The sequence below is a fragment of the Triturus cristatus genome, chromosome 4_2, assembly GCF_964204655.1.
Source record: "Triturus cristatus chromosome 4_2, aTriCri1.1, whole genome shotgun sequence".
Taxonomy (NCBI): Eukaryota; Metazoa; Chordata; class Amphibia; order Caudata; family Salamandridae; genus Triturus; species Triturus cristatus.
This window is the reverse complement of record NC_140586.1, coordinates 646,057,506-646,085,013: the sequence shown is the minus strand read 5'-3', so window position 1 is coordinate 646,085,013 and position 27,508 is coordinate 646,057,506. Positions and strand designations below refer to the sequence as shown.

The 27,508-nt window shown below is 41.3% G+C and overlaps 1 long non-coding RNA gene across 2 annotated transcripts in view; it reads left to right on the top strand.

The window, feature by feature from the left end:
* The window catches only part of LOC146834809 (uncharacterized), a 53,829-nt gene extending 29,757 nt beyond the window's left edge, over positions 1–24,072 (top strand). For both annotated transcript variants that reach the window (XR_014960340.1, XR_014960339.1), the window contains 4 exons: positions 10,735–10,821; positions 22,298–22,672; positions 22,971–23,145; positions 23,981–24,072. This is a non-coding gene — a long non-coding RNA (uncharacterized LOC146834809). The remainder of the gene's footprint in view (positions 1–10,734; positions 10,822–22,297; positions 22,673–22,970; positions 23,146–23,980) is intronic.
* Positions 24,073–27,508: the final 3,436 nt, after the last annotated feature.

Sequence of the window (27,508 nt, the reverse complement as noted above, 5' to 3'; positions counted from 1 at the left end):
TATAAAAGAATGTCATCCGCATATGCGTGTACTTAATATCAAGTGAATGGAAATGAAAACCTGTATATTGCGAAGAACGTCTAATTGTTTCTAGGAAGGGCTCCAAAGCAAGGATAAAGAGAAGGTGAGAAAGGGGGCATCCCTGTCTAGTCCCTCTAAGAAGAGGGAAATAACGCGACTGACAACCATTTACCCAAATGGAAGTTGTCGGAGATGAGTATAATAATTGAATATATTGAAGGATAGGGGGGCCAAAGCCATGCCATTTAAGGGCACTGAAAATGAACTCCCAGTTGACCCTATCAAATGCTTTTTCAGCATCTAATGTCATGGCGGCTAAAGGAGAGTCAAATTTAGAAGCCAGATGGATGATATTAAGAAAGGCAAGTGAATTGTCTGTGATAGAACGACCTTTGACAAATCCGGATTGGTATATATTAACAACGTCTGGGATAACTTTATTAATACGTAGGGCGAGCAATTTGGCAAATATTTTACAGTCTGTTTTAATCAAAGAGATGGGCCTATAATGTTTACAAAAGGATGCATCTTTATCTTTTTTAGGTATCAGGCAGAGCATAGCCTGCGTAAAGGAACCATGTGATGAGCCAGTGATAAGGAAGTGGTGAATTAATGAGAGGAGGTGAGGGGTCAATAGTGCTTTGAAGTGAAGGAAAAAACGAACGGTAAAGCCATCAGGACCCGGAGTCTTACCTTTGGGTAAAAGGGAGAGAGCATTAATAATTTCTTGTTCAGTGATGGGCTCGTTCAAGGAAGAAAGGTCAACCTGATTCTCCGGAGATTTAGGGATAGTTTTAAAAAAGGAATCAATAAGATCAGTTGGGGGGGAGGATTCTGGGGTGTAAAGAGAGGTATAGAAATCTGTAAAGCAATTGAGAATTTTAGTATCTGAGAGATGTAGAACTCCAAAGGGATCCTTAATAGCAACAATTTTAGATTTTTGTTTTTTAATCTTGAGGTAATTGGCCAAGGATCTACCGGCTTTGTTACGTCCACCGTACATTTTTGCATTGAATCTAAGAAGATTATTGCAGGCAGAATCCCAAGACTGCTTGTTATATTCCATTTTAACTTTAATAAGAGTGGATAGTGTATCAGGGCAATTAGTAGAAAAATATTGATGTTCCAACATCTTAATTTGTTGAAGAAGAGATGTAGACTCCGAGAGGGCCTTTTTCTTTTTACGGGATACGAAGTCAATTATAAAACCTCTTGCAGAGGCCTTGAAGGCGTCCCAGATTAAGTAAAATTGAGAAATGGAAGAGAGATTATGAAGAAAGAATTCTTGAGCAAAGAGCAAAAACTTCCGAAAAATTAGTGTCTAAAAGAAGAGAATTGTTAAAGCGCCAGTGCCAAGATGAGGGTGTAGGAGAAGGGTAATCAATGTCTAAAATGACAGGAGCGTGATCAGAGATGAGAATGGAACCAATCTCAATATTATTCATGAATTGCAGGGTATGTTGTGAGAGGAAAATATAATATATGCAGGAGTAAGATCTATGTGCAGGAGAGAAAAAGGAAAATTCTAAAATATCTGGGTGAGACGTTCTCCATGCATCAACCAATCCTCTTGCAGTATTTGCCTTATGGAACGTTTTTTGCATCTTGTTGGGGATATATTTGATTTGAGACTTTCGATCGAGGAAGGGATCCATGAGTTGGTTACAATCTCCACCCACTATCAAGTTGGCAGCAGCGTGTGAGGAGAGGAGAGTGGAAAAATCAGACCAAAAGGAAGAATCCGTTCCATTCGGGCCGTATACATTACAAAAAGACATTGGGGTATTATTAATTGTAACATCTAAGAGGAACCATCTACCATTTGTGTCTTTAGATTCGTTTTGTATATGAACAGTCAATGATTTGTGGAATAAAATAACAACACCATTCTTATTGCTTACAGCTGGGGAACAAGAAATTTCACCAACCCATTGTTTACGTAATGACTGCAAACCTGTAACCTGAGGTGTGATTCTTGTAACAAGGCAATATGATATTTCAATTTAGCAAGGTGGGACAACACTCTCTGCTTCTTAACAGGATTACGCATACCTTTTACATTCCATGAAATAACGCAGAGACCTTTCATAAGCAGAGTTCATAAATAGATAAACAATCATTAAAGAATATAGGTGAAGAAAAGTTAATAATAAAGATATGAAAATTAGCAATAAAAGAAAGTATAAGAAACAAAAGAGGATACAGGTATGTAAAAGGGAAGGGAGTATGTAAAGGAGAGTAGCAAAAAAGAAGGAAAGTATATAACATCGCTTGGTGTGGCAAAAAACGAGGAGAGAGAGATGAATATAAAAAAGTTGTAACGAGGGTCCTTCTTGGAGCGTTTACCAGGACCCGCAGCTGCGTCTTTACGAACACCAGAAGAAGCTCCTTGAAGTTTATTTGGATGGTGGGAATACATATTGAGGAAAGATCAGGAGTGTGAGGAGCCGTCAATTATGCAAACGGTAAAAATAACAGCCAAAATAAACAGCGTTGGTGGTATGATGAGGAGTAATAAAAGAAAAGAGCAGTGAAGTAGTGCCAATAAAAAGAGATAAAAATCAAACAGGCTGCAGCGATAATGTACAGTCCAAACTCACTGAAAGAAAAGTGAGCGGTTAATCTCGTGGCGCAGCTTCACAAAAAAAGGAGGTATGGTGCCGCTCAGTTAATATAAATGCCTAGTAAGGAATGCTATGAAAGGGGCATTCACCTATTTAGAGATGCATTTGCTCCACATGACAAATTATGGGCCAAAAGTTCGGAGACCTGCTAACAGAGAGCAAAACCTGGACATGTGTGAAGAAAAGAGGAGGTATCATAGCCCTTGAGGGGAAAGCAACATCGTAGCGATTGTAATGCTGCCGGGGAGAGCTTAAAATGGCGGCCGCTATGAGGCGGTAAAGAACGGGGCCGATAAAAAGACAAATAGATCCTTACAGGGTCGGAAAACTTGCCAGCATGCTCCCGAACACCTCCGACTATTTATGCAGTAGTTGCGGTGAGGGGGCGCTGTGTGTAGACGGTCCTTCCGTCGATGCATGGAGCTCAAGTCATCGGAGCTCTTCAAGTGGCGGCCATCTTGCACCGCCACTGCCGCGCGCCTCAATAAGATGACTCTTGATAAAGCCAACAGGCTTGTTTATATACGGTACCCCCCTATAATTTGATATGCTGTCTGGTATGGAAGGGGTGTTCGACCTGACATCCTTGGCGTGGTTTACCCTATCTTTTGGCCTCTGCCTTCTGTATTTTTTATTGTATGCTGGACCTTGCTTTTGCTGGTTTGCTGCTTTTGTTGGTTTAGGCACTCTGGGCACTTTACCACTGCTGATCAGTGCTAAAGTGCAAATGCTCCTTGTGTAAATTTTGATTCTAAATGGAAATCCATGATTGGCATATTTGATTTACTGGTAAGTCTCTAGTAAAGTGCACTGTGTGTGCGGGCCTGGAAATCAAATGCTACTAGTGGGCCTGCAGCTCTGGTTGTGCCACCCACATGAGTTAACTTGTCTAAGGCCTGCACAAGGCAGTGTCTGTGAGAGCAATTTTAAACTGTCATGTCAATGCGGCAAGTGCACCCACTTGCCAGGTCCTTACTTTCCCTTTTTATACATGTAAGGCACCTCTTAGGTAGGCTCAAGGTACCCCCATGGGCAGGGTGCAGTGCATGTGAAAGGTATAACATATGCTGGTGTGTTTTACATGTCCTGATAGTGAAATACTGCCAATTTAGTTTTTGACTATTTCAAGGCCAGTCGCTCCCATAGGCTATGGAGCTGACTTGTAAAATCGTACTTGTTTAACTTTCATTCGGGAAGAGATCGAGATTTGAAGTTTGGGCTCAGAATTTTAAAATACATCTTTTAGTGAAATTGGTTTAAAATCTGCGTGTTTGAAAATGCCACTTTTAAAAAGTGAGCATTTTCATGTGTAACCAATCTGTGCCTCTGCCTGCCTGTGGAATCAATGTTTGGTTTAGATTGACAGGGCCCTGTCTGTGCATTCACTTTAGACAGTCTCACAAAGGGAGCTGAGGTGTGTCCTGCATATCCTGATGAACCATCACCAGGATGATGGGTCTTCCTAGGCTGGAGTGGTGAGAGGAGATATCACTAACAACTGAATATGGCTGTGCCTTTCCTTTCACAATGCTGTCTCCAACCCCCTAGAGTGTGTCTGGCGCCAAGGCTGGGCAAGGCATGAACTTGTGAACAACAAAGACTTTCTTTGAAGTTTGCCAACTTCACAGGCCAAAAGGGGTCTAATTACTGGACCTAAAACCCCAGACTTTTAGAACACTTCTGGACAAAGAGGACCCTGCCAAGAAGAAGAGCTGAAGAGCTGTCAGGAAGAGTACGGCCCATTTGCTGTGTGTTGCTTGGCTGGGTTGGCCTGCAGTTGCTGCTTCTGTCTGTAGGCAATGGAAAGGACTGGACTTTTACTTTGCTGTATCCTGCTTAAGAAGATTCTCTGAGGGCTTGAAGTAGAGATTGCCTCCTGTTAAGAAAGTCTCAGGGACACAAAGACTTCACCTGCAGCATCCCTGAACTCCACTGCTGGGAGTTCTGACCTGCCTTGTGGTGCCAATTCCAGTTCTCGGCCCTTGGAAGTTGTGCCTGCTGCAAAACGCTACAAGTTACCTGAAAATGGACACACTAGGTATTACGATACATCATTGACATGACACAAACTAAATAGGAAAAAAGTGAAGGCTGCCATATTTGCTAAGTTAATTATATATATGTCAGACAGAATTTGTTTTCTCTAGATTTAAAAAAAAATATATCATTTGGAGAGATCAGGGTGTGTGGAGTGGTGTTACATGTTTAAGGAGTTAATTTACAGAAAATTGAAGACCTGAGACATCTCTTTGAAGCAATGAAGAATTTATGCTTGAGGCTGCAAGCACACCCCTCCCTTGGTTTTTAATCATCGCAGTATTGTTCGCCTTCTTTCTTTAAAGTTAAAATGCTAACTAGAATTCTCCTCTGCCTCTTTACATCTGCCAGGAATGCAGTGGTCATAGCTCTAGTTGGGTCTTAACTTGACTATGGCAACTCACTCGTATTCAGCTTTACGAAAGGATTGCTTGGACAGCCACACTGGTTAAAAAGGCTTGGCTGTTTAATATACCCCAAAGATTTCCCCTTTCTTCCATGGAGCATGGTTTATGTAAGCACCTCTTCATTATTCAGCAGTCTATTGGTGGTGCTGCTCCTTTGTTCCATAAGTTCAACTATCCCATTATGTTCTAATGCTCTCTCTCTGGTCATAGGAGTAGGCCCTTCTAACAGTACCCAAGTTTCAAAGGAAAGTAGGGACATCTCTGAATAGAATAGCTGCTTAAGCGAGCAGCTGTTTGTGGTATGCTATTACAGTATTTGTAATACATTGTACCTTTAATTGTACCTTTACTTGTGTATCTTTGATGTGTGTTCCATGTTCTTTGGAACCGGCTGAATGGTTCTAGGAACGTCAGCTCTGCTCACGCAGTCTGCTGTGTCCATGGAAGCATCCAGATGTGTCCATGGTCGTGGGTCCTACAACGGAAGAGTAAAGTTTTCTTTCCAACAACAACCTCGCTTGCAACTTATCTTCTTTCTCCCCTGCCACATTTTGGTACCAAGAGTGGGGTAGAGAAAAAAAATTAGAGGTTGGATTTTACCCGTAAACCCTCTTATCTACTTGCTGAGATTTCAAAATGTTGATCCACCGACTTCTCCAGAAATCATTTTCTTCGTGGAGCGCAACACCAGATTGGCTTATTTCTAATGTAAGTGCAATTTACTACATGCCTTACAATTGCTCTAGCTTGACTTCGGCACTTGCCCTCACCTCCACCGGCATTTTTCAAATTTGCATCCTGCCACTTGCCCTTATCCAAATTGCCTCCTGCGTTCACTGTGACACATTCTGATAACTTGGAAGCAGAAACGCTGTGTTCTGATGCTGGTGTGCGTGTGCGCTTTGATCTCATCACGTATGTGTTATACGTTGGCCATCTTTGTTTCCTTCAGTTTGTGCTCCACAGCTGTTCTCATTACAATCCTGCTCTCTGATCGTTGCAACCTTTATTTTATCTTTGTGGTGGCTGTTTAATTTGCCCAGGTGAGACTTTCTTTTCTAATTCCATGTAAATTTGGGTTTTGCCTTTGGTGTGTTTCATTTTTTCAAGACTCTATGGCCTCGGTCCAAGGGGCAGTGCAACCTCCTCCTTTACTAGAAAAACCTGGAAGACCTGATATTAAATGGAAGGATTGGTTGAGGATCTTTGAAAATTACATTACAGCCATTGATGCAATAGATTATTCGCCTACTAGTAAACCAGATCTTCTGTTTAATCATTTAGGACTGGCAGGTCAGAGGGTATTTGACAACTTCCCCATGGTTCCGGGACCGTCTGGAGAGGGCACAACATGGAATGTGTACATTGAGGCAAAAGAGAGAATGCAAAAACAGAAACACAGATTAAACAAGTGTTTTATTGGAGAGACACAATTTCTCCATGTGCAAGCAAGCGTCAGATGAGACTGTTGAAGAGTACATTGCCACTTTACGTGTTCTAGCTTCAAAATGCGACTTTGAAAATAACGTTGACATTTACATAAGAGACCAGTTTGTTTTTAACTGTTTCTCCAAGAAAGTACAAGAGAGATTACTCACTTGCAAGAACCCAGCTCTCAATGAAACAATTGATGTTGCCAGAAGCATAGAGAGGTTAATTGTAACATCCCAAGTTATGAATTCTCAAGTGTCCACACATACCAGTCCGCTTCATTCACCCCCTGTCAATGTAGTTGTTGAAGAACCTGTTGTAGCAGCTATTACTAAAGTATTTAAGCAAATAAGGGGAGTTTGCTACAAGTGTGGGTCAAAAAAACATTTGGGCAATTATCCTACTTGTCCAGCCTTAAGCAAAAGATGTGTACATTGTCGCAAAATTGGGCACTTCCAAGGTGTTTTTAGAAGCGTACCAAACAATTCTAACAAACCCAAAATTAATTATGTTGATGTTTCTACTTCAGAAATGTTGAATGAATGTAATGAAAAATATTCTAATGTGAAGCTCACTATCGATGCCCCTTGTAAAGATGTTGTCAAAGGTGTCAAAGGCCCCTTTTGTCAAGCCTTGGTGGACAGAATAATTTTGTATATGATGGCTGTTACTATTTTAGCAGATATTACATTTTATAAATACTGGCCAGCTGATACTGTTCTCAAAACTGCTGACATTTGCCCTAAGGCCTTTGGGGAGCAAGATATTAACTAATTAGGTTACTTTGAGGCTGCACTTGAAATTTTGGGTCATCAAACCGTAACCAAGGTTTATGTTGCTATCAAGGGGAGAGATATTGTTGGGTGGATGGACTTAGCCAGGTTGGGTATTTATTTACGTCCTGGTCATGAGGAACCCATTGTCCTTGGTGACATGCCTGTTTTAGCTATTGAAAACCATTAATCAGCCTTGCAATCTCTTGCTTCCTACTGTTTTCTCAGACTCAATTGGTAATGTCAAGGGTTTTGAGCATACCATTAAACTTAAAAAAGCCGCTATGCTTATTATTCACAAAGTACGTCCTGTACCTTTAAGTGCAAGAGAAGGTTTGAAAACGTTGCTAGACGAACTGCTTGCTCAAGGTGTTATCTCTAGAATTGAATAATCTGAATGGGTTTCTCCAATCATTTTGTCTAGAAAATGTTCCGGGGATTTGAGACTCTGTGTGGATTTGAGATCCCTCAATCAGAACATTGTTGTGGACTGTCATCCCCTCTATCACATCCAAGAAATGATGGCTAACATAAATAAGGCTACATTTTTCTCAACAATTGATCTACACTCCGCCTATCATCAGGTTCTGCTAAGTCCAGAGTCTCAAACTCTAATCACCTTTGTGACTCCATTTGGGGCTTTTAAATATCTAAGACTTCCTTTTGGGCTTGCCTCCGCTGCAAGCGTTTTTCAAAGAATGATGGATTCTATTTTTAGTGAGGTACCACACGTTCAAGCTTTTCAGGACGATATTTTAGTCTTTACTAAAACTGTGGAGGTACACATAATTGTACTTAATAGAATTTTTGAACTTTTAAGTAAATATGGTATGACTGTCAAAATGAATAAATGCAAACTTTTTGTGCAACAGGTTGAGTATTTACGCCACAAGATTTCAGCTGATGGAACTAAACCTAAAGCTTGCCGTGTTGATGCTATTAGAGCAGCTCCACCTCCTTCGGACAAAGATACCTTAAGATCTTTTCTGGGGCTGTGTGAATATTACGCACGCCTCATCACAAGCTATGCGCTATAGGTTCAACCATTACGTTCACTTTTAAAAAAAGGAGTTAAATTTACTTGGACAACTCAAACTAATGCGGTTTTTAATGAGATTAAATCCTTAGTTTCGAATGCTCTTGCACTTCAATCTTTTAATCCTAAAGGAAAGTCTTTTATTACGGTTGATGCTAGCATTAAAGGGATTGGAGCTGTTTTCAAACAAATGGTTAATGGTCATGAAAATAATGTAGCTTTTGCCTCATACACCCTTATTCCAGCTAAAGTTAATTATAGTACTATTGAGAGTGAGGATCTTGCTTGTGTCTGGGCTGTGGACAAATTTAAGACGTACATTTGGGGCACAGCCTTTGATTTATTTACTGATCACAAACCCTTAGTGTATTTGTTGAGTGGGAATGGTCATGGCAAAGCTTCCTGATGCCTTCTTAGACTTCTTTCCAAATTACAAGAGTTTCACATGACTGTTAAATATATTCAAGGCGGAAAGAATTTTACAGCTGACTGCTTATCTCGTATTGCCTATTTCATGTTAGGTTGATGTTTGTGGTGATGAAGAGTGTGTGATACCCATGGTTGATGTCTTACAAGCTTGTGATGGAGTGATAAAAGAGGAGGAATGGATTACTGCAACTGCTCAAGATGAAAATTTACAAAAAACTCATCAAGTTTAATAACCAAAGTTGGCCCGCCGGTACACTATCCTCTGAAGAAATTCGTAGTTTTGCCAGTGTAGCAACTGAAATTTCTTGTTCAGGTCAAATTTGTATGCATGGTTGTCTTTTTATTCCACCTGCTGGGTTGCGTGAGCGCATTATTGGCACAGCTCACAGCGGCCATCTTGGTATTTCTTCTACCTGAAAAAACTCAAACAATTTTTCTGGTGGCCTGGAATGGACAAAATAGTTTCTATTTTTGTTGATAAGTGTCCCCAGTGTTTAGTCTCTGACAAACATTGGGTTTCTTCGGTTTAGCCCCTTCATCCTGTTCCGTTCCTTCAGGACCTTGGGTTAAAGTGTCTTTGGATTTCTCTGGACCTTTCCATTTACTGCCTTCTGAACAAAGATTTCTCATAGTCTTGGTTGACTATTTCTCGAAATGGATATATTATTTTTTGTTGATACTCCCAAGACCAAATCTGTCATCAGTTTTCTTAAAAAAATATTTTAATCGAAGGGTGTCCTCAAACTTTGGTTACAGATAATGGCACTCATTTCTTATCTAAGGAAATTAACCAGTTCATAACCAGTTTAGACATTTCCCATTTGAAGGTGGCTCTTTACAGCCCCGCTTCCAACGGTTTGGTTGAGAGAGCCAACCGTATTCTCAAAGAGGGTATTCAAACAGCTCTTTCTGCTAGGTTGAATGTATATGAGTTTTTGGAAGACAAAATTTGGAGTTACTTGACTACTCCCCATTCCACTACTGGTGTGACACCTTTCGCATGTTTGCGAGGCAGAGAAGCTAAATCTAAGCTTATTCCTGGATGGCTCAGTTTAATTTCTGGTCCAGAAGCTAGTCAACCTAAGTTTTCTTTAGCTGAAATTAGTCAAAGAGTTTTAAATAAGCAGAAGAAACAAAAAACTTGGTATGATAATAAATATAGAACTCGTCCTATTGTTATTGAAGAAAAGGATTTTGTTCTAATAAAGAAACCTCAAAAGTGGTTAAAGGCGAGTCTCAATACACTCCTCCTCTTAAGGTTATTAAAGCTGGTGCAGCTACTGTTCTTCTTCAAGGGAGGGGTTGGTGGAATAAGAACAGTCTTATTCCTATTTCTAGAATTCAAGCTGAAATTTACAATCAAACTTGTACTACTAATTATGATTTTGATTCAATGTTGTCTGCAGATCTAACGTCACATGTTTCTGTTATCCAACATAGCCATGATGCACCCAGTTCATCGTCTGCTTCTCTTTTATCCAATTGCCGAGGGATTGGATCAATCCGTAGTTCTAGAGCTATAAGAATGCCATGCAAGTACAAGAATTATGTTATGTATTAATGTTTCTTTCTTTGTTTTTGTTTTTATGGGGGAAGGGTGATGTGGTATGCTATTACAGTATTTGTAATACATTGTACCTTTAATGGTACCTTTACTTGTGTATCTTTGATGAGTGTTCCATTTTCTTTGGAACCAGCTGAATGGTTCCAGGAACGTCAGCTCTGCTCATGCAGTCTGCTGTGTTAGTGGAAGCATCCAGACGTGTCCATGCTCGTGGGTCCTACAACGGAAGAATACAGTTTTCTTTCCAATGACAACCTCGCTTGCAACTTATCTTCTTCCTCCCCTGCCACACTGTTTGATTTTCAATTTGCTGTGCATACCTGTTAACCGGTGTCCAGAATGCCATATTGTCCTCTATGTGCCAAGACTGTTTCTGCACTAACACACAATTTTCTTTTATGTACACTTCTAGCATGTTTGGAACAAGGAGTTAGAGAGTAGAATTGTGAAGACAGATGGAAGAATGGCCTATTTTTTATTTCATCTTTAATATCTGGAGGTAAGCGTAGCTGAGGAGGAAGCCAAGGGGAAGGGGCAGAGGATGGTCTAAGTGTGTTGTTGCTGTTAAATTCAAATTTTGATATTTTATTTCATGCCTCAATTCAAAGGGCTGTACAGTAATTAATCACCGTTGATGTATGCAACATGGAGCTTATGAGTTTACTTATAAATATGGGAATGGGGATGGTAGTGGGGGAGCGAAGTACTCATCACCATCTCCCTATTCAGGTGAATGTGATTTTCAATTATTTCATGTGTGATAGGGGAAACGTGCAAAAAACATTTTAGGAGCTTGGAATTAATCTATTGGGTGATGCACATGTGGTTCTTGTATTACTTGTCTAGGACAGCTGAATTCTCTCCTGGTGCTCGATGGGATGCTTGTACTATATTGTAGATTATCAGTTAGCAATCTCATATGTATTTAGTTTGAGGACTGGCAAAAACCAAGATGCTTTCTTTAAAAAAATAAATCTTACATGGCTGTCTAACATGAACTTCTTTAGACTGCGTCCAACCTCTGCTCCTTAACTGGGAAAAGGACCATCTCGCCCACTCTGGCTGATCCGGAGCCTTTGGGAGGGACCAACTCCATCTCCTTGGTCCTGCTGTTCAAGAGTTTGTGCAAATGCACCAGAATGAGAATGGCATTCAGCATCTTGCTTGGTTGGCGGAGTATCTGCCACCTCAACATGGAGGAGTGGCAACCTTGGATGATCTAGCCTCGAACTGTGCTGACAAGGGTCCTCAGCTGGGCATGGAAAGAGTTTTTGTTCTCATTCTCCAACAGGCATGCTTAGCGCAATTTGAATCTCTTAAAATCCAGGTTGAGCTGGAGGTAACAATATGCAATGAGGGCTGTCACTGTGAAACCTTAAAATCTGAATCTCTTGTTTTCTAATTTAGCTGTGCTTCATTCATGCCCACCTTTGACCTGTTTTCAGCCTGACTCTATCCTTGACACCACACTTGCATAAACATTTGGTCACAAATCTAAGTTGAGACATTGTAGGCTGCGTAAACATGCAAAGTCAGCACAAAAGAACAGCTGATGTCTACACTGTGGGTTTTGTGTGTATTTTAAACAATGATAAAGCCTTAGACAAAGTTTGTTCCGATAAGCCTATATTGTTATGCAACTTCAAGACGCGACAGTTACACAAGGCACCTAGATTGTTGATTCTTACCGATGGTCTCATTTGTGTGTTCTTCCCAAAGCTCTATTTACCTCTGAGCGTTCCTAGTCTGTGATTTTCCCTATATAAACCCATGTAACCATTGTTCAGTGTGCTCCCTTCCTTGAGAACTCCATGGTGCTCATTGGATGAAGACCCATTCTGAATGCTTAATAATTTACCTATGGTTTGTACTTCGGTCCACTGTTGATTCCTCCTTATTTGATAAAGAACCCGTGGCGAAGTGGTGAGCCCTGCACCAGCAGGTTATAGATTAATCTGCTCAACATCACCGCCTCATCAAAGTCGTGGGCACCCCCTTTTCCCAGCAGTGTCTCAAATAACTGGTGAATCTCCTCACCCCCAAAGTGCAGGAGGCGCGATCTCATTGTGGCGTGAAAGTAATTGTTCAATCTGCCAAACCATGTGCGACTTTGTAGCACAGCCCGAGGGCACTTTAAGGGGGCCGTGCCAACAGTGAGACATGAGAGCATGGCCCTGGGAGCGTCGGGGGGGGCAGGAGCCTGTTGTTGTTGTGGCTCATCCGCCACATTGTTTGCGCAGTGTCTGTACCTGACAACCGGGGCACTCAGAGAAAGCCTCCCACTTTCCATAGTCCACTCAATGTGTTCCATGGACTGTGGAACACTCCACACAAGTGATCTGGTGCCTCTCTGGCACATCCTCAGGCAGTTGCACCAAGTGAAGGCCAAGATCAGCTTCATCTGCCAGACCTGCCCCACTGTAGCCCAAGTTCACAGTAGTGCGGCCTCCTGCCGGCCGACATGGAAGTCCATGGCTGCACAAGGGCCTGCTGGTTAGTGTTGGCACTTCAGAGCATCACTCACACATACCCAAGGCCTGAAGGGCAGCAGATCATGTGAGGAAGGTGGGCCAGGGTAAGCTGCAACTGGGTGGTGGTTGGTCAGGAATTCAGTCGCTTGTCAGTGCCCAGGAAAAGCCGGAAATCAGGTAGGCCAATACAACTGCCAACCTGGTGGCCAGGGCCTCTGTTGTCATGAGTCCGAAATACTTGTCTCCAGTGTAGACTAGGCAATCACTCACAATTGAGCCCCCTTGGCAATGCTTGTACAAACGCACACAGACACACCGCTTACTTCTCAGGGAGTGGCCATGGGTGCTCGATTCCGTTTTTTTAACCACTCTGCCGAGCCCAGTCACGGGGAGTTTGGGTGCTACTCTACACTACCAAAGAGCTTCCTGCAACTGAAAGGTAATGTTTGGCTGAATATCCCCTTCTAGAGAAAAAGTGTAACACTGGGTTTGAAGTGTGAAAAGTGCATGCTATGCAGAACGTACATGCAATCTGAGAGAGACATGAGTCCAGAGACAACATCATGCTTAAACTGTCAGTATAGGTTCCTAAAAAACTATTCTTAAGTTTCACCTTGACTTGTGTAGAGGCGCTGGTGATGAGCAAACAACTCTAATACTTATTGCCATTATTTGCTCTGTTATGCAGCTGTTTTATCTATTAGTTGTCGTTCAGTGGCGATCATAGTTTCAGGGCTTAGAAATGGTCTTCCAGGGCCAAAGTGAGCAGCAGGTACAGAAAGGTGTCATGCAGAGACAAGAGAGACGAGGCGAAAAGAATGTAGAAACATAAAGAAACAGACACATTATTGATACCATTCAGAACTCATGGTGATTAATATAGTTTTTGTAGACTCCAGGGACGAGGACTGCATAGTCTGTTGATGGCCGCGGAGTAATGAGAAGAAGGCTGCTTCTACAGAGAAGAGAGTCACTTAGGGGTATAGGGAAAGAGATTTGTAGGAATACAAGGGCGTACTCTGGCTTCACTGCCAACCCCATTGCCTGCAAACACATAATGCCACAGTCAGTGGCAGATTGAGGATTTCTGGCAGCATCCTCCATCCAGGCACCAACATTCTTCCCTGGTGGTTGCAAACACAACCCATCTAAAGCTGGAAAGACACCAACAGGGCATCAAGTCATCAACTTGACCACGTTCACCAGCCATCACCTAAATTGACCGTTTTCAACCAAAAGCACAGTATAGGGTAACCCAGTGGCACCCAGACCACAAAGCCTATTATTCTTCTCCATTTACTTCTCCATTTACTACAAATATACCTCCTGCTCAAAGTCATAAGCAGACCCCAGGGGATCCTGGCAGTTCAGAAACCACACACATAAGCATTCTCATTGACTGGCTGTAATTGCATCCTGTCGTTAACCAGGCATGCGCCACAAGGTTTCATTTGTGATATCCATGCCTAATGAACCATAAAAACCTATACATCAAAAAGTAATGAATTAAAAATGGCATTTACTTTTAATTTACAAGGCAGCATAAGGTGACATGCAGTGAGTAGGGCCTGGAGCACAGCAACAAGGGATTTGGTATTTTGAGAATAACAAATAGTGCTGGCCAGCACAGTCTGAAAGTCTGAATAACCCTGATTCATTCATGCACTTTAGATACATCCTCAAAAGGTACACGCATTGGCAAAGGAAAGCGGTCTGGTATACATTTTACAAATTCACCATTTGATTACAACTGGAGAAGCTTCCAGGCATGCTTGACAGCAGCAGTGGCCCAGCATAAAGGAAATGAGCCATCTGGTGTTGTCAGTGGGGGATCCTTCATGAGAGCGTTTGGGCGTGGCCCCCCTTGAAATTTTTGCCACCATGGCCCTAATTAAATGTGCAAATGTCTGTGCATGTACAAAAAAAAAAACATTACAACTTAATCTCAGCCCGCAGCAGTCAGCTGTCTTTTCAGTCTCTGTGTGCGGCAGCTAGCAGGTGGGTGGCGGGGGGAAGTGGGGGGGATTTGTGATGATTGACTTTGAGCAGCAGCTGAGAGCTTAAACCTGTAAAGAACAATCTGCGCATGTCGAATTGGGTCGGTGTCTTTCTAAGCCAGCCTGACATACGCAGTCTTGTGCAGTCTCCCTGTAAAATTAGGAAGCCGGGGAAATTGAGGCAGCAGCCCCCCCGCATCTTAATGAGCACCCAGTTGTTCTGCTCAAGCAGGCCAATCCTGGACCTGCTCTAGCAGCACCAGGATTGGCTGCTTTAGAGTAGAGTTGCCAGGAAGACAGCGCAGGGGTTGGCCTGAGCACGTCCACAACATGGCAACATACTTACCAATCACTGCATGGCTTTATTGAGTATCCGTGCAGTGATTGGCCATTCTGCCCTAGTTGTGTCAGCCTCTCTCTCTCCCCTCCTCCCACAGTCTTTGGCAGACAACGGAGCGTGAAGAGAGAAGAGACCTACTGAACTTATGGCCCATCTGAGCCTCGGAGCCTGATTTTGAGGGCCCGGCCCTCCTCGCGCACAACTTGGCATTTGGGTTTGCCATATGGCGGGTGAATGCCATTCCTTCTCTCTCTGACGACGACAAGACTCCTTGCCTCCCTGAATGTGATGACTGATCACAGCGCTGTTGGCGCAGACGGGAGTGTGTTGTGAACTTGTGAGTGGCAGTTAATTACCAGCACCCATCACTTTGAAATAGGCTACTATATTTTCACATATCTCCACTACTTGTTTTAAGGTTGGGTGTCTGCCCACCTGTCCCAGGCCTTTTGTGACCCTCGGAGGGCAGTGTTGCAGTTTCCATCAGCCCTCTCCCGGGACAGCCTGCTTGCTGTGGCCGGCCCTGTGTTTGTCCCCTTGGGAGCCCTGTCCTAGGTGACAGCACAACCCTGGAAAGTCACGTCTGCGCATGAGCCTTTTCATCTCACTGATAGTGCCTGGAGTGAGACAGTGTGGCCTTTAACAGATCACTCATTTACCAACCAAAATGGGAATGTACACAGACACAAAACAGGCTATACTTTCCATCTGAAATGCTCTGTAAACATCCAGAGTCCGTGCATACCTGCTCCAGCTCCGATTCATATACCTCGTGGGTTGTGCGCTAGCGGCTATGGTGCCGAAGTATAAGCTGTAGGTCACTGTTTCGATTTGCAGGAGCGTAGCTAAATGGACTGCCCCCTGCAGTGGGTGCATGTCAGAACAATTGTTTGATGCCACTCATTTTTAACTTTATAAAAGCCTTATTATACTCACTTTATTTAAGATGCTGTAACTCCTCCTTTACAATCAAGTTTCATGCAGAAATACATCACTATCCTTTTTACTAATAAAAAATGCAGGACTGGTCTCAATAATTATATTTGAGGGAGAAGTGGCAGAATCTAACTAATCCTCATTCTGTAAATAATTTCTCATGCAAATGTATATTTGAAAACTGATACAGCACTGAAGGAATTTGAATAAATAGCGCCACTTTCTGAAATGGTTCAACTGTACATTGATGTAATTAAAATGTAAATAAATCATCTGTGCCTCTACCAATAATTGTGAAGCGATGGCATGAAGCATTGAACAGTGTTTCTATTCAATGCACAGAATGGACTAAGTTGTGTAACCTTGAGAGAGAATGTAAACAGGATGTGGGAGTGGTTATGGGACTTTGGTGGCTAGTTCACAGTACATTTTGGATTTACGTGAATGGACACAAGGGATGGGGGATGGGAGGGAAATAGGGAGATAGTAGCTAGAATGTTCAATAAGTAGTGATGTTTTCTGGGAGTAGATTGCATAAAAATGTAAAAAATGGTTTTTATCATGCTCATAACAGTAGTTGTTCCTATTATTACTAATATTGAGCATATTGTAGGTGAAGACTGAATTCTAAACTCCTTCAATACCTTTCAAAGAACATTCCCTCACCAATCAATATATATTGGTTCTTTCTCCCTCACCACTCTCAGATTTCACTCTCAGATTTCAACAGCCGCCACTGGGTGTTGTAATGGTGAGAGTAGAATGACAGCCCTGACAGCTGCACTCATAGTGTGAGCTGCATACCGGCAGTAAGGGAGAAGAGACAACAGACGTACTACTTTGTGAGCAGTGTCTCAGCATCAAGGAGGACAGTCCGGTGCACAGAAAACAGCAGTGTCCTGTCAGAATGGGAGGCACGGTGCTTTTCAGAAAAAAGGTTATTGAACATGTGACGATTGAACACACTTTTATAATAGTCTTTCTCACATCTTAGTGGAGGTATAAGAATACATCCAAATACCCAATAAAAACATGGTGAGACAAAAATACTTGGGTAGGCAAGAATGATTGACAATATCTAAAGCCAATGGCTGAAGAGTTCTGAGCCAAAAAGCAAAAATGCTCAATGGTGCTGACCCACAAGCCACTCTATGTGATTTTTATTAATGTTTATTATTATTATTGGCATGCACCTGCTCAGAAGATGTGCAGGAACTGTGGACACTGACCTTATCAAGCAGACTCTATAATAATGTATGCACAATAGCCCTGCACTCTTTATAGTAGTCACATAGCAATATAAATAATTTTTCTGTTTTACGAATAGTTATCAATGGATAGTCATATTCCCAAATGCGAGAAGTTGGTCAGATCTTTAAAAATTATTCTTTATTTATGTTCATTGGAAGAGTTCATAACAGCCGCCAACACGTTTCATCCTCAATCGGACTTCTTCAGGGCTGAAAATTTATACAAACAAACACTATTTACAACATTGAATACAAATATTAAAAACATGTAGCAACCAATATTACAATTAAAACAATACAACAAGTACATTCTAGATCAGTCAATTACATTTGGGAAAATCTTTTTTGTGTTAAATTAACAGACCATAGTGAAAAGATCATTTAAGAACATAACTCAATTAAGCACAACAATTTTTACTTTACCAGAAAAGCCAAAAAAAAGTGGAACGAGCCAGATTTTATACTGTTTTGAGATTATATATTTTCACTAAAAAAAGGCAGAAAAGAGAAAGAAAGAAAAAATGAAGACAAGGGAAGAAAGACCTCATAATCATAGTGAACATAATTAACCCACAAAAGGTTTTCTACCATAGATAATAATATGGTATCCTATTGCCATATATTTCCACAAACAAGTCGACACATACCTTGCAAATGTAAGAACTATTAATTCATTTAAATTGTTGTCAATATTTAGAATGTGATCGATCTATAAGGAAACAATGCAGACATATACAGATATATCAGATTACAATTTGTATCTTTAGTTTGTCACATGTTTAATTAATTACTTTTTATGATCAGTCTTGAAAAACAACAACAAGGTCTTCCTAAGTGATTTCATCAAGGGTCCTTATTACCTACTTTATAGATACTAATCATAAAACTCTGGTTTATCAGATATCTGTAATATGCTGCTGTATTATAGTTGGATTCAGAAAGGTCTAGAGTCACCACACTTACTTGAAATGTATGAATTCAACATTATAGTTTGCCAATATATTCCATGTGCAAGAAAAAAAGTATTGTCCTAAAAAGTAAATAAAATCATATGTAAATATATCATCGTAATGTTGCTTAGTTATAAATTTATTCATATAGAATTAGTTCTGATCCAATGTCATAAAGCATTCACGCTATGATCCAATCTTCACAGAAGGATTTGGTCTAATTGATTTTAAAGACTCCTGGGTGTATAGACCATACTTATGGCTCACATCCCATATATCGGCGTGCTAATCACGGCGGCCATCTTAAAGTGTGTATGGCTGGCTCGAAAGATGTTTGTAATATAAAAACCCCTGCACATTATTCTACCATATTCTATCCTCAGGATAGTATTTTTACATGCATCAATTATCGCCACTGTCATAGGATACTATGATATAACTGACATTCAGATGGCCTAATTTAGAAAATATGAACATGATCGTCAATCATAGTAAAGCCAATGTTAAAACACAAAGTGGGCTCTTAGTGCCAAAATAGAGATACATCCAAAACGATAGACCTCTAATTCTAGTCAAATCGTTGGAATAGAGTATATTGAACTCTTATATTAGCGATAGTCTAATGCGTTCAAATTTAACTTACGGCGAAGGTTGCGCCCGTCTTCATGCAGTCATCTGGTTCGGCAAGGTATCACAAGCCGCTACAAGAAACTGTGCGCTTTTATATGTTTACTACATTGAATAATTGTTCAATTTAGCCCAAATAATTGTACTCCAAACGTGGGTGTCGCAAAAGAATGACGTCAATAAGGCCTACTTCGGAAGCGCCATCTTTGAATGAACCGGTTATATACTTGTCCAAGTCTGTCCAACAACATTTTTTATATATGTTCAAGAGCAATGGTAACATGTATAAGTGCTTCAGAATATACTACCTGCCTGCAAGGTGGAAAAGTGTGGCTCAATGATTAGAGCGGCAGACCCTGATGCAGAGGTCTAGCCTGGGACCAGGGTTCAATTCCCCGCCTCGGCGGGTCTTGGGCTGAAAAATTCCACGGACATGATAATTCTCTCCTCGGTGCCTATTCCAATCATGGAGTCCCACTCTGCAACTCTGGGCAATAGCTTGCTTAATCTCCACAACGGCCCCCACAATGCTAAGGATGCCTGGCCTCCACCTTGGGGGTGCCCAGGAGTGGACGCCTCACAGGGAAAGCCAGGATGGGTTCCACAGCGGTATTCGTACAAGCGCCTTGAGACCCTTGCGGGTGAGTAGTGCGCTATACAAGTATCAATTTACATTTACAAGGTTTGATTTCAATTTAATCAACGCGACCTAATCTCAGCCGCCGGCATCGCCCGATCGAACACATATTTTATAAGAAAGGCTCCGTTTAAAAAACACCAATTCTATATCGCCGCTACGGAGTCCCCACACCAATATTCACGGGTACGTCCTATCTAAAAGTAAGTTAGAAAAAGTATTGGATTCCAATCAGAATTAAGTAATACATATAAAATGGCACATAAAAGTGTATCAAATGCGCCATCTTGAAAGAACTTTTTTTTTCTTTTTTTTTTTTTCCCTCTTTTTCTTCTTTATCTATTTCACACCATAGACAGAAATCTTCTACAGAGGGAACTAGTTCACCTGAACGAGATATTGTGTGCGCGATACAGTTTAATCATGTTACATCTGCCAGTGTGCGCGCATTCAACAGCACATGTGCATTTTAAAGAATCCCCAGAATATTTTTCATATAGGCAGAGAGTATCATACGCATGTACATGTATCGCCTAGAATTCATCTGGTCAGCACCTGCTTTTGCCTGCCCATCATGTGACAACATATGTTTGTCAAGATGGGTACATTATTATCATCCCATCGTATATCCATAATATTATCTTGACACATAAGTGAGAGCTCCACCAAGTAATATTTCACAAAAAGTCTGCATTTCTAAGCTGAACGTAATAACGTTCTCAGAACTGAGATACAAAGAGAAACCGTCAGATAAATGTAATAACCTGCTCAAAGCTGGAATGCACAGAAAAACCGGCAGATACATGCATTTGGAATAAGTAAAAGGGAATTTAGCCAAATACAATTCTCCAAATAAAACCAGATCAGAAACACTGTCCATATAGTCATGAGACCATAGTTATAGACAGGATAACAACACAGTCAGAACATTATTATAAAAAGTAATGAAATTCATTATTGATGTTCAACCCCAAGGTAACTGATCTTAATCTACAGATCCAACGAGCCTCCCCTGGCTTTCACACCTACACTGTCTATTGCATGAAACGTGATATTACTATTGTTGGGATGAACATCCCTAATATGTTGTACCACAGGATTTCTCACATCACCATTTTTTATGCTCCTCACATGTTCTTGGATCCTAATTTTTAGACTTCTGATGCTGCTCCCTACATAGATTTTTTCACAGGACCAATTGATCAAATACACTGTATGTGTAGTATTGTAATTAATGAAGGACTTTATTTGGTAATTTTTTGGACTATCGTATCCAAATGATGTTTTCTTATTTATACCAAATTTGCAAACAGAACAACTGCCACACGTATGAAACCTAATGGTTTTTCAGACATCCATGTAAGTGGGGATCTCTTAGGTGCTTTAACATGACTAGGGCAGAACATGTTCTTTATTGTACATCCCTTCCGATGAACGATTTTTGTTTTTTTCGAAACAAAGTCAGGAAGGAGAGTGTCTGATTTAAGTAAATGCCAGTTTTTTCTTAAAATGTTAAAGATATGGGTACTATACATCCCATATTCTGTAACAAGGACACATTGGCCCTGAGTTGTTTTATCTGAGGTTTTTGTTCGTTTGGCTAGAATATCACTTCTTTTCCTTTTTCTTATTTTACTCTCTGCTTTATCAAGGCAATTGTCATCATATCCTCGTGATTTAAAATCACGTTTAGACCTGTTGATATTTTTTTCTAAATTGCAGTCCTCACTGCAATTGCGACGGACTCGCACCATTTCACCATATGGTATGGCTGAGATTGTAGTCCTAGGATGACAATTAGTGGCATGTAGCACACTGTTACAGGATGTTGGCTTTCTGTACATGTCACTATGTATAACATGGTCCCTTATATAGAGTCTAAGGTCCAAGAACATAATCTCATCTTTTGAACAGCCCAAAGTGAGCTTGATGTTGGGATTATTATTGTTAAGGTAAGCAAAATAGCCATTTAGCTCCTCTGTGCTACCCTTCCATATTAATAAAATATCATCTATGTAGCGTACATAGAAAATAATGTTGTCAATCCAATTCTTGGCACCTGGGCCCCAGGCATGCTCCATCTCATACAGACCCATAAAAAGGTTTGCATAAGATGGAGCAAACCTGGAGCCCATGGCTGTGCCCTGTTTTTGTAAGTACCAATCATCTCCATGCATAAACGCATTCTGTGTGAGAATCGTTTCTGCCATTGTTAAAAGCATTAGGCTATGCTCAAGATGGCATGCATTGCGTTTGAAAAGAAAATATTTCAATGCCCTAAGTCCATTGTCAAGCCCAATACATGTATACAGACTCTCCACGTCCATAGTCACGAAAGTGAAAGCATCCACCTCCCACACTAGCTCCTCCAGTTTGCAAAGGAGTTCCCTGCTGTCTTTAAGATAGGATGGGAGATTTTGTACAAGGGGTTGAATAAAGTGATCTACGTATTCAGCCAGATGTTCAGTTGGGCCGCCATTGCCTGATATTATCTGCCTGCCCGGAGGGAAAGCACCCCCCTTGTGGATTTTTGGGAGCACATAGATACAGGGGAACCTTGAATTACTGGCTAGAAGATACTTATATTCTAGGTCTGTTATTGGACAAGACTCAAGCCATTCAATCAGTCTACCATTAATGTTTTTCTCAATCATTTGTGTGGGGTTTGCATGTAATGTTACCTAGCAATCAGCCTGACTTAGTTGTCTATTGATTTCACCTACATAGTCCAGATAATTCATTATGACAATATTTCCACCTTTATCAGCCTCACGGATTACTAACAGCGGATCATCGCGTATGGACTGAACAAAGACTCTGTCTCCCTGACTAATGTTATGTGGATGGACACACTTGATATTACTACTATGGCTATCCTCCAGTCTATACAGATCTTGTGTAACTCTTAAAGCAAACTCATCAATGACTGTTTTCATACTGCTCGGTGGTATGAACATTGAGGTGTTCCTGAGTCCACTATTTATTGAAATATCCTCAACCACATCAAGATTACAGTCATGGTCTACCAAATCACCTATGTCTTCTTGATCATGCAAAGTTGCAAAAAATATAGGAAATATTAATATCGGATATTGTAAAACTTGAGTCACAGAATGTGCTTGACATCGGTGGACGGACATAAGTAAGTTCTGAAAAATATTTTTTTAATTTCACTTTTCGTACAAAAGATGTACATCATCCAATGCATATTTCCCAGTTAAACAGTAGTTTAAACCTTTACACAAAATTGCACTTTCCTGATCAGTAAATTGCCTGGATGAGAGATTAACAACATTCACTGTATTGACATCATCATTATCCACTGTACTGTCCACATCGTGGTGCACAATCTCATTAGTAGTTATTGTTTGTCGTTTCCCATTCTTGTCTTTGTGACTGATCTTGTGTTTCTTGCCACCCCTCCTTGTTCGTCGCCAAAGGCTTTCTTTTTGTTGCCCAGGCGGTATCTCTGAACTTCGTGTAAAAAATCAGAGGTTGAATTAGGATTGGCAATGGCTGTGCTTGTACCCTCTCCCGGATCACTATCTACCGAGGAGATAGAAGAGATGGAGATACTACTTGATGAAGCACTTGGAGCCTTATTCTCATTCAGAGGTACAGGTACATTTTTGGCCACTACATCATCATACTTTCGTGCAAATGTAAAAATGCGGCCTCGCTCATAGTCTTTTTGATCCCTTTCTATTTTTTGCTGTTTCTTACTTTTCAGATAGAGTTGGTAAGAGGCTAATTCTTTCTTTAGGATCACATCATTTTCTGTATCACTTCAGGCAACTTGATCTCATGTATTTCTTTCTCTAAGGCCAATATTTCTTCTCTAATTTTTTTCACTCTATGTTCTGAGTTACGTATCAGGATATCCATCATCCTGTACGAGGCTAAATGTAAGCCTTCTTCCCAATCTCCCAATAAGTCTGGGTCTAGGTCTTCATAATTGGGAAAGATCAAAATTCGCAGACCTCTGGGGATTCGTTTATTCTCCAAGTATTTCTTCAGTGTGGCGCTGTCCCACCATTTGGTGAGCTCTTGTTTTTTGAGTTTCTCTAGGCGCACAAACTTGTTTTTAAGTCCATCATTCTTTATAGGTGCCGATGGCGTACGTATTGTACTATTATCAGTATTGAAAAGATCTCCTAAATTATTGTCTTCAAAATTCATAATGAAATTTCTATACCTGCAGAAAAAGCGCAAAAAATAGGGGGGGTTTTGACCGTGCTAGACTGCTCACAATTACATATCACACAGAAATGGGGATCAAAGCATTAATGTCTGCACCAGTCTTAACATCCCACATAGTAGTATAAAGCCAATAAGGTGCAAAGGGCTTAGGACACTTTTTGTATTGTTTTAATTGTATTATTGGTTGCTACATTTTTTTAAATATTTGTATTCAATCATGTAAATAGTGTTTGTTTGTATACATTTTCAGCCCTGAAGAAGTCTGATTGAGGACGAAACGCGTTGGCGGCTGTTATGAACTGTTCTAATGAACATAAATAAAGAATAATTTTAAAGATCTGACCGACTTCTCGCATTTGGGAATATGACTATCCATTGATAACAGAAAAAGGATTTATATGGCTATGTGACTACTATAAAGAGTGCAGGTCTATTGTGTATACATTATTATAGAGTGTACAAAAATGCCTTTTGTCTCTCTAGTTAGAACCTGGGGGGATTGTGTCCTAAGCCATTTGCACCTTATTGGCTTTATACTACTATGTGGGATGTTAAGACTGGTGCAGACATTAATGCTTTGATCCCCATTTCTGTGTGATATGCCTTATGAAGCAGACACCTGCTCAGAGATTTTGCAAGACATGTTCCCCTCCAGAGCCATTTTCGGCCCTTCGGGTCCCTATCCCCCAGGGCCAGCCCCTTTTTAAAAGTTTTACACCCTTATGCATCAAGCCAAAATCCAGTCGGTAAAATACCGATTCCTTATTAGCTCCCGGTATTAAGTAGAAAATACCCAATCCCAATGCATCAACCCAAAAGCAGAAATCGGTATTTAAGGAATCCTTAAATAGCGATTCTTTAAATAGGGATTCCTTAAATACCGATTCCTTAAATAGCTCTTGCATTTAAGGAATCCCAAAGTGAGATTCCTTAAATGCAATGCATCAAAGTTAAAAAATTAGCGATTTCGCTAATAAGGGGAGCAAATTACCATGAAGATGAACTGCATGGTAATTTGCAAAAACTTTGAAAAATGCACTTTTGTGCATTTTTCAAAGTGTCATGTTGCGCACACACATGCCCTTAGAGCATGTGTGTGTGCAACATATGTGCACATATCATTTTCAGGGGTGCAACAGGGTGTCCTTTTGACACCCTGGCACCCTTGAAAGTGCTCCAGCTATTAGCGATTCGGTAATACCGAATCGCTAATACAGAATGGCTTTACATTCATTCCTATGGGCCTCCAAGCCCATAGGAATGAATGGGTAGGTATTCCTTATTACCGATTCGGTATTACCGATTCGGTAATAAGGAATGTTAAGGAATCGCTATTTGAATAGCGATTCCTACATGCATAGCCTTTTGCTATTCCTTATTAGCGATTCCTTATTTTTCGCTAATAAGGAATCGCAAATGCTAATGTTGATGCATATGCCCCTTAGTTTTTTTGAAGTGACTGGGGCCGCATTCACCCTTCCAGGACCTATTTCGGGCTTGGGGACTCCATCCCCTGGGGCCAGGTTTCTACTCTGGGTGCCCTGGCCCACCCTGGGCACCCACTTTTATTTTTTGGGGACTATGGAGGGAGCCTCAAGGTCGTTGCAGTGCCTGCTAACATTCAGCTCCCTCTGTCCAAAAGCACTTCTTCTCAGCTTTCAGCAAGTGAGAGCATTACTAATGCTCTTGCTTGCAGAAATCAGAGCTATGGCTTGGCTGGAGTGGTGCTCCTGCCAAGCCATCGAAACTTCAATCTGTAGGGGTGGGCACCCTGGGACATTGCTGGAGATGGCCCTGGGGGTGGTGGTCCCCAGGGCCATCTAGGGCTCCAGGAGGGGGGCACACGGTCTCCTCCTATGTTTATATTTGCCCCGGGTAGGTGGTGATCCTAGGGCTGCAGGAGGGTTGTGTGGCCCCCTTGCACTATATTCAGAAAAAGCCCTGGGGATGTGGTGGTCATCAGGGCTGCGGGGGAGTCCACATAGTCCACCGCTTTTTATTAAATTAAAGACCCGGGGAGGTGGCGGCCCTTAGGGCTGCCGGAGGTCCATGCGGCACCCCGTGAATAATTAACAATAAATCCCCGGGGAGGTGGTGGTCCCCGGGGCAGCTCCAAAAGCCCTTCCATTTAAAAGGAAATATGCCCCAGGTAAGTGGTGGTCCCTGGTGCAGCGAGGGGTGCCATATGGGTCTCACCCACATTAATATTTTAAGAAGTCCCGGGGAGTTGGTGGTCCTCGGGGCACAATGAGCCCCCCTTCATTATTAAAGCAATGCACCGTGGACCAACCCGTGGGCAGATAATGAACAGGTGTTTCTACCCCGCTCCCTTTCCTTTTTTCTTTACATTTTTTGTGTGACTCGGTTCAAATGAGTCCAAAGATGCCTGTCAACACTTCCTGATTGAAGTGTTGGCAGCCAATCAATTTTCAGTAGGGTTTCAGTAGGCTGTTGGGCTCCCAGATATCCATATTTTTTAAACTTAAATATCTCTGAAACTACTGAACAGATTTACACCAAATCTCAAAAAGCACACTTTCTGGACCAACATCTAGCTTTCTGCCAAATTTGTTGTAATTTCGTTTAGTGGTTTGGGCTGTAGTCATGTTAAAAAAAAAAAGAAAATCATCATAACCACAACATGGGGAAAACGCGTTTTGGGACCCCCCCTTTTTTCTCGGCTCTCGCTTGACAAATCAATATGAAACTTTCAACAAAGCAGCTGAACCAAAAAGGGGACGCTTTGTGAATATTTCATGAAGATTCGTCAAGCAGTGCAAAAGTTATTGGCAAAACAAAAAAGTTTTTCCACTGGAAACTTTGGTCCTAAATATAACTACCTATGGGCGACTGCCAGTAGGCAATATACATAAAAAAATCAGCAAAAATGGTGTTAAAAAGGGGGGAAGGCATAATGAATGGAATTGGAGTCAATAATTCCTCTCCCTTTGCACAGAGGCAACATTGTCTGTCAGAGTCATCCATACTTCTTCTACTATACCAATAGAATTTTAATGGGATTAGCCCAAATAGCAAGCCTGTTAGCTGACGTTTCATGCTCGAGTCCAACAACCAAATGATGCAGTCACCTTCCATAACTTACATGTGAATTTGCTGCCAATACAATATCGTTCATTGTGGCCCAACCAGTCCGAATGTGACAGTCGCTAGTAGTCACCTCAGATCCGCTTTCTCTTGCGGCGGCGCAATTCCCCGCTGGACTAGCCATAAACATCCCACAACAAATTGCCCTCAAATGGAATCGCACTTCCAGGTAGGCTAAAGCCTTTCAATGAAGATTGCAGCTGAAACACCATGAGCAAGAAATCCTTACTGAATGGCCTTATGCGTTTTGGGCTGCCACGCCCTTGTTTATAGGCCTGGCCAGAGTCCAACAACCAAACAATGGAGTCGCCTGTTATAATTTTAGAGGGGGATGTCCCGCCTCCACTCCCTGTGAAGTGCAGTGCCTTCTGGTATTTGTAGTGCTGCACATGTGTCACCCCAGTGGGTTTTGATGTCCCCCATTAGTGCCTTCAGCAGTGTGTGATTAATGCCCATTGAGTATCCACTCATTGTCGAAGAAAACACTCCTAGTCAACAAATGGTCAGAACAATAATAAGACCCACTCCAGCATTATACTGAACAATAACATAACAATGTACTTCCTACATATAAACAACACAAAAAGATAACATGGACAGACATACACATTTTTACCAGACCTAAGGATTAACAAATAGTTTAATACAGCTATAATTTGAAAATGAACAAAAT